This window comes from Myiozetetes cayanensis, unplaced genomic scaffold (assembly GCF_022539395.1).
Source record: "Myiozetetes cayanensis isolate MyiCay16 unplaced genomic scaffold, myiCay2020 scf13, whole genome shotgun sequence".
In the NCBI taxonomy this organism is placed as follows: Eukaryota; Metazoa; Chordata; class Aves; order Passeriformes; family Tyrannidae; genus Myiozetetes; species Myiozetetes cayanensis.
In genome coordinates, this window is record NW_026086937.1 from 7,188,577 (window position 1) to 7,200,174 (window position 11,598).

The following is an 11,598-nucleotide window of genomic DNA, read 5'->3' on the forward strand; positions in this document are numbered from 1 at the left end:
GTTGCCATCGTTCAGAGTTCCACCCAGGACATTATAAGTGTGAGTATTGGGGATGATGCCGTGGCTTCCCAGGAAAAAAGGGCATGTTTGGGTAGCTACATAATCCACAAAAATAGCTTCTCAGGTTAATGTCCCAGATCTCAGGTAAATGACCCGATTCCTGCTCTTTTGGCAAGCACAAATCCTGGTTGGGGGCATTCTTGTCCCAGTGGAATCATTGAGGTGCTGCAGGGAATGTTTTCTGGATTAAATGAACAGAAAGCAGTTTGAGGGGACAGAGTCTCTAACTCATATGGGTTGAGCTTTACTGAATATTTTCAGCTAATAAATCGTAGTGTAAAAAGGTGGGTGGAAGCAGCTAAACTTCCTGATGTTAAGATGAAGCATTTGTTTTAATATTTTAGTGATTCGGTTATTATTTCTTCTTTTGAAACAATTTTAATCTAAAAATGACGAATTAAAATGGTCGGGTGACCCAGGAATAAATGAAATGCTGTTCGATTTGTGTTAAATATTTATGTTGACCAAAATGTCTACAAAACAGTGTCCAATCTTACTTGCCAGCAGGGCCTAATGAGACTGAAAATGGGACTGGAGCTTGAAGCGATGTTTGGACCATCCAACTTGTCATACTTAATTTAGGAGCCTTTGATTCCTAGAGAGTAATGGCATCTCTAGAGAATGCCTTTGACTGCTCAGTTTAGGAGTTCCTGCGTACCTGAGTCTCCTGAGTTAGGCAGTGTGGACACCCTTGTTTGCCAGATATTTTAAATGACTGGCATTTCTTAAAAGAAGACTGACTTTAGGCCATGGTGACACTGGCTGTTGCTTTTCCTGTCTGCTGTGTACACAACCCCCTCTGTGTTGGACATTTGTGCTTCTCTGCCTGAGAGTAGATCTGCTTCCTCTGGAACACAGCTGGCTCTGACTTGCTGTGTCTGCAGGTGAGGAGGTAAGTGCTGAGCAGAAATGGTGTCCCTGCATGCTGGCTTGTGGCTGCTGCGTTTGGTCTGTGATGTATTTGAGGAAAATCTCTCGATACAGGTTGGAGCCTCCACCACAGCAGCTTCATCTGATCACCAAGTGACCTTTCCTATCCCTGTAGTCTCCTTTTGTATAGTCCCTTTTCCACGGGGTCCTTGCAGCTCACAGGTGGGTGTCATGGGGCAGAGCTTTCCCCTCTGTGGGGGAAGATCCTGAGCAGAGCAGGGAGGTGCAGCACATCCCAGAACCTCAGCCCCTGCCCCGAGCCATCTGTCACTGGGCTGTCACTAGTGGCCTGCTGGAGGCAGCAGGAGGATGCTGCAGAGGTGATATAACATGTAAAGCAGCCTTGTGTGACAGATTCTATAGGCCTGGGCACCTCTTGTGTAGGCAGGTCACGTTGAGGCCAGGCAGGAGCTGGGAGCAGCAGGTGGGAAGAACACATGGTGCAGGGGCTGCTTGACAACTACCAGCACTTTAACTCCTTCTCTCTTATTAAAATCTTAGAAGAAATGGGTGGGTTGAAGAATCAAGAATAAGCTGTTTCCTTAAGTTTACTGAAAAAATTTGCTCTGGGGGTATTATTATTCATGGTGAATATGGAAGGTGTTTGTGCCAGCTCTAATTAACTGTTCTGCTGGCACAAAGATGTTCTCCAGTGAAAGTCAGTACGTTACTCTATTCATTGGGATTAATTAATGTGAAAAGGCCAAGTATGTAATTTCATACTTGAACTTTTAGATCAGTGTTTGAATTGAATTGAAATCAGGTTATGCAATGATTGAATATTCTCCTGGTTTGACTGGGGAAAGAAGTTTTGAAAAAGAAGACAACCTAATGTTGAAGAAAACCTCTGAAATTAAAATTTGTCTTCATGAGATTTCACTAGGATGTCACTCTGTTCCCCCAATTGTTATTCATGGAGTAACTTGTTCTCAGTAAAGTAACAGGGAAGGCTTTGAATTAGACCTCGATTCATTTCTCCCCCTTTTCAGATGGTGATTATGTGATTGCCACTGCTAGAACAGCAGTCAGTCCTCATGAGTCATTCTCCCTTCTCCAAAAATTGGTGCATGTAAAACTCAAAGAAGCAACTATAAGCTGACTTGTTCTGGTACTGCGGGTACACAGAGCTGCCATCTGAAAATGCCTCTGTGTCAGCAGTGTTGTCAGAGCAATACCTTCTGCAGAGGTTTTGGAGGGTGCAGCCTGCCTCTGAGCCTTAGGTACCTTCTCCTGCTGTGTGACTGGGTCTGATGGAAATGAGGAGGTCTGGGAAGTGCCTGTGGGCGAGTGGGCAGTCACTTAGCAATGCACATCATGAAGAAATTTGGCAAGCTGGATTTGAGAAATACAAGATTTACAGCTCAGTGTAATTAAACCAGCAGCACCATGTTAATGGTCTCTGTGGGGGTTTACTGGAAAATACAGACCAATGTTACCCTTTAGAGAGAGGCTTGGACACGACTCAGCTTGGTTTGGGGCTTTAAGTGCTGAAAGTATCAGCTTGAGGCAGCATTTTATGACTTGGCGGAGTCCAGTTTGGTCTCCAAATGGACTGATAATTTTGTAGGTCAAATATTTGGGAACAAACTAGTAGATTGTTGTGGTGTTGTTATACAAGCTAAGAATAAACACTGGAGGTCACTACAAAAACATCCCCCAAAAAAGCCTAGGATGGAATAAACCATGCACAGACACCCACATGTACAGGCTGGCTTTGCAATGAGTTGTGACTGGCTTTGCATGGCCACCTGCAGCCCCAGCTCCTAGGGAGGGAGGCAGGGGAGGTTGTGTGGGTTGGCAGACCCATGCTACCAATTTGCTCCTGTCACAGGTTGTGCAGCTGATTGCTTTTGGTTTTGTAATGACTTTTGTAAGATCTCAGAGTGAGAAAGGACTGTCAGACCAGCTGTGGGGAAAGGGAGAGGGCCGGGGTGGGGAGGGCAGCCCAGTGTGTTGGACTGGATGCTGGCTCCAAACTTCAGAAAGCACTCCCCACCCTTGTCCTTGCCCAGCACTACTGAAGGCTCCCTGCATTCTAAGGAGCTTTGAGTAAGGGGCATTCCAGATGCCCCTTTGGATGTGGCATGGTATGCAGGCAGCTTGCCACAGGGCACACACCACAAGGGGTTGCAGCAGAATGCCTGTGAGGCTGCCCATGGGGTGTGAGGTGGTAACACAACCTCCTCCTGAAAAACTAACAGCACACCCAGCTATTGAGCAATGCTGGAAAAATCCCACGGCACACTCAGCACCTGTTCACTCATCACAGGTCCCTGTGATGTGAATGTGGCACACACTGAGCAGGCAATGAATGTGCCTGGGAACAGCAAACAGGTGATTTGCCACTCCATCACTGGCAGTAAATGTTTAAAGGTGTTGTGTTTCCCTTTGTGGGCAGCGTGGTTGTGAAAGAAACTGCTCCCCAAGTCAGGGTCTGGGTCAGGGCAAATGGTGAACGGCAGCCGTTTTGGGGCAGCCTGTTGCATTTGCCTCTGTCATGCTGGATGGTGACTGTTGGGAGTGAGCAGTGAGCCCCATCCAAAGCCCTGGCACATTGGCTGGCTGTGTGCTGCCTCCTTCGCCTGCCAGCCACAGAGACTGTAAGACCCTGAAGTAGGTCTTTATCAAGCACTTAGTTGTATTTTGGGGACAGCTGCCTGTTCAGAGGGTCACAGCTGTCAGTCTTGCCTCTGCTTGAGCCCAGGGCCTGGGAAGGAAATATGGGCCAATTAAGCACATTCTGTCTCCTGCCCTATTTTAATCTCCATTCAGCTGAAGACATCCAGGTCCCTGGCACTGCCAGGAGGGGTTCCTCTCTTGGCAGCAGCAGGCTGGGGGAAAAGAATTGCCTGATCAAAGTGCTTTGAGAAGCATTTTGCTGTGTTTGGAAAGGAGGCATTTATAACATCCCTCATCCACCTTTCCAAGAAAAATGAATACTACAGAAGTACAGACAGTTGCAATGCAGCTTGAGCCTCTCTGAAGCATGAAGCAGGTTTCTAATAAGCCTTTTGGACCATCTCTTTCTGAGCTTTATTATCAGCTTTAAAAAACATTTCAGTTAAGGCGTCATGGATAGAAAAGCTTACTCTTCCTCCCTGACCAAGTATTTTAGTGTTAGCCCATGAAATGCGTGAGAAAACAACAATGAAATTCAAACCGAGTTGCCTTTATAACAACAGGTACCAAATATCAAATGGCTGGTTGAAATGTTAAGTCAGGAGAGGAAGACATGGCAATTCTCTAATGAGGTTTGCAAAGGAAATGCCCTTTGCTTTCATTCAGTGCTTTTGGTGAAGTTGTTTAATTGCAATAAAAGGTAAATATTTGGTATCAATCTCCTTGACAACATGAGTTTATGTGGTGTAGCTGTTCCTGAATTGCTGTCTCTGCAAGAGCAGCAAGTTGTGCCCGCCCATGTAGGGACTTGGTGGGTCTTCACATCTTCAAGGGTCTTCCCTTCTTTCCACAGATTTTTCATCAGTAGCAAGTGCTCCACTGTTTTTACACTCTGCTGGACAGGCAGTGCCATGTGGGGCTGTTTGCAGGAGCAGTAAAATCGATTCACGCCTTCTAATATTTGCACCTCTTGGTGTGTTCAGTTCATTTGCTGTGACACCTGTGGGCAGCATAATCTTGGCCTCCTGCAGCTGTAGTGGAGTAGCCTGGAGTCGGCTTGCCGAAAAGAGTGATGTTTCCAAGCGAGGAGAAGGTTCTCAGTGCCCGCTGCCTGCTTCTGAGGGCTCGGTGACTGCCCCCATCGTGGCTCCAGTGCCAGGCAGCGGGCAGGGCCGAGGGCTGCCCAGCACGTGTGCCCTTGGTGTGTGTGGTTCTTGCTGGGATGAGCATGTCATCAGCTCATGGAATGACCCCGTCACTCGGCAGATTTTCTGTGCTGCTGCCACTCGCCCGGCTGGGCAGTGGAGGTGCTGGGTGGTGGCTGATGGCGGCAGCGCTGAGGGGAGACCGGAGCAGCCGCTGGGACCTGCGTGCCCACACCTCCATCCTCCCCTCATGGGGGTTTACACTCACGTGTGTCCGTGTCCTGGCACTCACCCAAACACACAGTAAGTGATGGAAGCTTAAACTAATATTTTAATGCCCAGTGCCACGTTGTTCCCTCACAGAGATGAGGCCTCAGGGGCAGCCCTTTGTCTCTGGAGCTGTGAGTGTTTCTGTGCACTCCCTGGGTACAGGGAGTGTTTAAAAGTAACACTGCTTTTCTGATCGAAACTGGTTTGAATTTGGCAAATGGCTTTGAGGAGAAAAAAGTTAAATCCTTTGCTGTCCACGTTTAAAATAAACCCTTCTGTCACTGTATTGAGGCACAGCTTGCCAGCGTCTGCCCTCACGATTCCCTGGGCTCCTGAGGGGAGTCGTTGCAAAAACAGGACACCAGGATATCTCACTGAGGTGAAATCCTGAATGTGGTGGTATATTTAGGAAAGTATTTGAGGGTGTTTGTTTGTTTGTTTGTTTGTTTTTTATTCTGTTTTGTTTCTCAAACAAACAAAACCAGCCCTAAAGGCAAGGGAAACACTGTAAAGTCCTCACACCGTGGCAGCAGGAGGTGGAAGGGGATAGGGTTTGGACTGCATCCTGTGCTCAGGGATGTGTGGCACCACAAGGGTGTCATTTGCCATTGCTTTGTCACTTTAAAATACGTGGTAAAAGAAGTGGCTGGCATGGTTGGAGTCAAACCTGGGCAGCAGCAAGCCCTTCGTGATGGCAGTATTTGATTTAATGCTGTGCTCTGGTGTCAGTGGAACAAGAAAACAAAAACAAAACAAAAGATTAAAAAAAAAAAAAGGAAAGGAAAAGAAAAGGAAAAAAAAAAGAAAGAAAAAAGCTCTCTCTCATGTCATCATGATTTACCTAAGGAGCTGTCACTGTATATACCTTTTCCTGGTGTTTTCCCTCTGTGGCAGTAAAAGGCTGGAGTTTCCCCCATAGATGTAGCAATGCTCTGCACAAGGCCTTAAATTCTCTCCCCTTTCTGCTGCAGGTGTGCATTGTGCCCCCCTGCTTGTCACTTCACTGTGTCTGTGCCAAGGTACTCCCTCAGGCTTCTGTTGTCTCCCACCGCCAGCCTTTGCTGATGCTTGCTCGCCTTGGGTCCGGGATGCTGTTGCCAAGATCTTCCACAGGAGCTTTTCACAGCCAGCACCTGCTGAGGAGAGCTGCTGGCTTTGTCACCACTCTTCTTTTCACTGCATTTTTCTTTTCTTTATTCTTTATTCTTTCTTTTTCCTGTAGAAGTTTGGTAACAGATGTTGAAATTTGTTCCCCTCTGAGGGTGTGAATAGGAGCTAAATGACAATAACCAAGTTAAAGATTTGGATTTTTGATTGGCAAAAAGTGGGAGAGAGATTTGGGATTTTTTCCAAAGATGTTTTGTGACAGGTGTATGTGGGCATCCCAAGGCAATTGACACAGGCTAATTTGAGGGAACAATAACCCATAATAGCATGGACTATAAAAATTATTTGAATGATGTGATCATGTCCAGAAATGGACTCTGGAATAAGACTCAGTGATACTGCTCAATCTCAGCCCTGTTGTTCAAAAACTAGGGAATATATTTTTCTAGTCTCTGTATTTTATGTTGCAAAGGAGAGGGGCATTAATGGTCTTGCTATTGCTGCTGAGTGTGGTGTTAAGTTCTGTCTTTTTCCATTATAGCAAGAAGTGGGTTACAAATGCAAATGTGTCCAGCCCATTGCTTTATCTCTTCCCACTCCTGATAGCCTAAATGTGTTTTCTCTGAGAAATCATAAGGCATAAGGTGTGATAGGCTGTGGGTTTGAATTAAGTGTGATCTGGATCCTTTTGTATGATTTCTGCAGTGAGAGATGGGTAGGAGTGAGATGGGCCAGGAATATCCCATCGCTGTCCAATTCAGCATTGGAGGCTGGGTGAGACACCACAGGGCACCTCAAACGGGAGCAAACACCCCCTGTCACACAGCAGGGTCCTGCCCAAGGTCCCACCAGGTCTCTGTCAGCCACAGGCAGGAGCAGCAGCAAGAATCAAGCTCAGAGCGAAATGAAGGGTTTTATAGCTCAGGCTTTCTTTTATCTTCTCCCTGATTACACAAAATGGTCTATGTGACGTGTTTATTATTAATACCAAGGTATTTTACTCTGCACGAGGGAAACAAACCTACCTGCAGGGTTTTGACTGCCATGCCAACCTTGCTCTGTCAAAATTCACAGCCCTTTATTTCTGTCCCCTTCCAGCTGCAGTTTTTTAAAGCCACTGCGCTTCCTATTAGCATGAATGAAGTCAGATGGGCCTCTGCTGTCTGCAATGTCTTGTGCCTTCTTTCTTAAGCTCCTCTTTAAACTGATAAAGCTGTTTCAGACAGTGTCCTTCACTGTCTCAGTAGTGATGGCTGGCCCAGGTTGTATTCTGGTCTCTGGGAGGTGGCTTTACTTGTAGTGACAAAGTTAATTTTTACCCAGGAATGGTCAGGATTGTGTTGGTGTACTCTGAAGTGTAATCTAAACTGGATTTCCTGGGTTTGTAATGCTTAGTTTTGGATTAACAATTGCCCGGCAGTGTTTATAACTCTAAACTGCTGATACTTGCTTTCAAATATAATCCCAGTTTAATACCCTTATTGTCTTGGAATAGAGAGAAGGATTAATGGAAAACTAGCATACAGCAGACATGAGGTTTTACATCGTTTGGTGTCTGCAAATGGCACTGATTCAGCTTTTCTTCCTGGGAAACATTTCTGATTCCTCGTAGATTTTTGATTGTGTCCGTATCCCACAGCAACTTTTTTATCACATTAGAAAAATGCAGTAAATGCCATTCTTACGGAGTGACAGTGTATATAATCAGAATAAGAACAATAAATGAGATAAAATGGAGGAGGTTGTAGGTGCCCTTTGCCTTTCACAGTAACTGAAGACACTGATCCATCAGAGTTTACTGCTGTGGTAGATGTTTCTCAGTAGCAAGAAATCTGATGGAGGGAGAAGTCTCAGCTTTGCTAAAGGATGCAGTTTCTCCACAAACCAGAAGACAGAGGCACATGGAAGAAAAGGTAGGATGAAGACAGGGATGAGTAAGGCAAGCTGGAGCACTTGATTGAATTGTAGCTTTGCACTGGCCCACTGCAAATCCAGGAGCAAATCCAGGTAGAGTGTGAGAGTCAGAGTGTCCTCCCACCAAAACCAGTCATGCTCAGGACTCTCTCACACCAAGGTCAGCAGTGGGAACTCTGTCACCTTCTGATGTCACTTAGGACATTTTTACTTCTTTGGGAGGCTTCCACCAGTAAATGCAGCAGATGGAAAGAACATGCAAAGAGCTCTGCTCTGTGGGGAAAAAACTGCGAAGGGAGCTGGGCTGTGATTTCTGCCTGTGCCTATCTGTAGTATTTCACTGTCACAGCATAACTATACCACTTCTCAGAGGGCTTCTCCTGAGCAGCTAGAGTGCTACAAATTCTTCTTTAGATCGTGTTGCTGTCCTGCAGAGAAAGCATAGGGCAATTTTAACCATCTTCAGTGGCAATAAAAACACTAAAAACATTCTGAGAGGAGGATAGCATAATAAAATCTCTATAAAAGCCTTGAAATTTCTCTTGAGACTTACTTTTCTGAGGTTTTTCTTATTACCACTGGCCACAGATGTGATATTGCTCATGGTAAATAATTTGTTCCATTCATTATATGTGAACATCTTTCACAAAACATAAAAAGTGGACTTTTAAACTTTTTTAAATTCCTAATATAGTGAAATCTCTGTAGAAGTTTCTGCATGCCTGGTACCTGTCCTAATTCTTTTTTTTCGGGGGGAGATGAATGCTTTGGTTGGAATTTCCGTGGTTATTTGCAAACATCATCAGTGATGTTTTCTTTTTAAACCTTTTTTTTCTTTCCCAAACCAAACAGATAACTCTGAAACATAGATAATAGTTGTACTAGAAGAAAAGAAATTTAGAAAGCAAAGGACAGATGTGCAGAGCTAGTGCATAACCTAAGTTTGAGCTTCGCTGTTTTCCCAGGTGAGTGAGGCTGCAGGGAATAGGGCATTGGCTGCTGAAACACATCCAGTCTCTTAGTGAAACCTGCAAATAAGTGAGTAGGAAGGTTACTTATGTGAATATGATACAGGCTTAAATGTCTGCAAGACAAATCTCTTGGCAAGAATAGTGGCAGCCTCAGAGTGCGTTTTTGAAAGGCCTTTTAAATGAAATGGCTCATTTGGCCCAAAGGGTGAAGTTCCCCAGCGAAGCAGCTTCACCAACTCCTACACCCAGCTTTCAAGGCTGGTTTAAACCTTTTCCCTTTCAGTTTTCAAATGCAAAAAGAAGTGCAAGTAGAAAAAGTGCTCCATAACAGCTCTCTAGCCCCTATTGTCATTCTTTCAGAATAAAGTAATGATTTTAAGCTAAGAACTGTGTGTTAGGAATGAGTCCTCAGTTCTCAGGGGTGAATCATTTCTGAACAAATCTTTGGGTTTTGCTTTCTTTTTTCTTAATATGAATTTCAGGTTTTCAGATTTTTCCCTTTATATTTAGCACTTTATATCTTTAATATTCTCTTGGTGCAAAGAGGAATCTCTGCAGTGTCACTAGATACCCTGTGTCAAGTTTTGGGTATTAAGCCCTGCAAATGAAAAAGCTGTTGCAATTACCCACCTGAGCAAAGAAGGGATCAGACCACACCAGATTTGACCTGAACAGTGAATGCTCAGAGGCCCAGAAGCAATAAGATCCAGCAGGGAGCTTCTGAGTAGAAAATGTTGCCTTTGCAGAATTATAATTTATCCCAGGAATCTAGAATGAAAGTCATCACTGTGCCCTGATAATCTTAAGAGCCAGCAGAGGCACTGGGGGCTGTGTGTAGGCGGAGGCAGGGAGCTCTAACAGTGGTTGGCTGTGGTGGTCAGGTATGAGCTTTTTGTACGCCTCAACCTGCTTGTTTCCAGAAAAATCGATGGCCAGAATCACTGGAGAAATGGGAGAGACTCGGGAGAAGAAAAAATGCCTCAAGCATTTTAACTTGTCCTTCCTACAGTGTTAACAGTGCTTGATCTGGTCAACAGCCCTGCCTCTTCTAAGCAGTGTGTTATTGCTGAGGAAGGTAGCCAAGAAGCAAAAAATGCCTAACTTTAATGTTCACCTCACTACACTGTCTACCAGAACTCTAAATGAAATTACAGTGCAAGTTACTTTATGATCTGTGGGACCAAGGACAGCAGGGTAACAAAACAAGAAAGAACAGGCATACTTAAAAATGGGGAGAAAAAAGCAGAGCAACAGAGGAAGCATAAAATTACAGGTGATCTGCTAGTCTCAGCTATCACAGTGTAAGCCCAAAATCATGTCAGTAAAACGAATGAAGCTGCCTCAGGCGACATAAAAGCAACTGAGATCAGTTTTCTCATAAACTTTGGCATTTTCTGCCTCCTGAAGTTCTGTCTCAATCCCTGTTTCCTGTGTTCAGGCATTATCAGTGAAATTGGAGGCTCTCTTGTCATGGCCCACTGCTTTGAGATGTATAATAACTCTTTTGCCTCAGCACTGTTTTCTTGTATTATTTGTTAACTCTGGTTCCAAAAGGAGTCTGAAGTCACAGTGGTAAAATTTTTGTGTCTACTGAAGTGTAGTTAGTTAAGAGATAAGTTATGAGCAAGGAGCTGATGAGGATTCACTGTCTGCTGGCAGGGAAGCTAGTCAGATATTCTGAGGTTACTGAGGGAACCAATGGAAATGGCCATTGATAAGGGGAGGGAATTCTTGCTGGAATATCCTGGTGAATTTGAATTTCATGCACTTGTACGTAACCAGGACATCATCAGTGTAAATGAACAGCCCTTGTCTTCTCAGAAGCACAGTTATCTCCTGAACACCAAAAGGCCTCTGTGAACAGCAGCACACACTTAGGTCTGTGCTGCATCAGTGTTCCCCTCTTCAGCAACTGGATTTGTTTGGTACAATCTCATACATAGATGTAGCAACTCCTGAAAAAATTCGCTTTGACAGAGTGGAGACTCCACGTGTAAATCGAGGGAGAAATCAATACATAGTTTGTGCATTATCCTTTTCAAAAATGCGTGGAGAAAAGACAGTTCAAAGGCTAGGATTGGCATCCCTGCCAAGAAGAGGTACTGAGAGGATCCAGGTCAGCATGAATATGAAAACTAATTGCTTTAGTTGTGTTTTTTTTTAATCAACCTCATCCCTCAGGAAAGTGGCAGCTGGCTCCTGGGATAGTATTAAAGGCATCGGTGGGGGTGATGCCTCTGCAGCTGGATGCACGTTGTCATTCACTTTATCTAGATGCCTGTGAGCACTGATAAGAAGGGACTGACTGGCATGTTAGGCTTCCCTTGGTTGGTTATTGCCTTGTTTGTTTGGGAAGCTTTAGTGCTCTGCTTGCTTTGAGGTCTGAAAGGTTGCTTCCCACTGTTTCTGACTGCTGCTTTAGGGATCAGGGCTGCTCTTATCGCCCAGTAGGGTGGGGGTTGCCCCTTCAGATTCATGTGTTTGCCACTATTTTGGACTCAGGCTTTTTATTTCATGCTTTTGTTTGGTTTGGCTCTGTTCATGAAACTAGGTTTGTAACCAAGCAGGATGGGCAAAGTGTG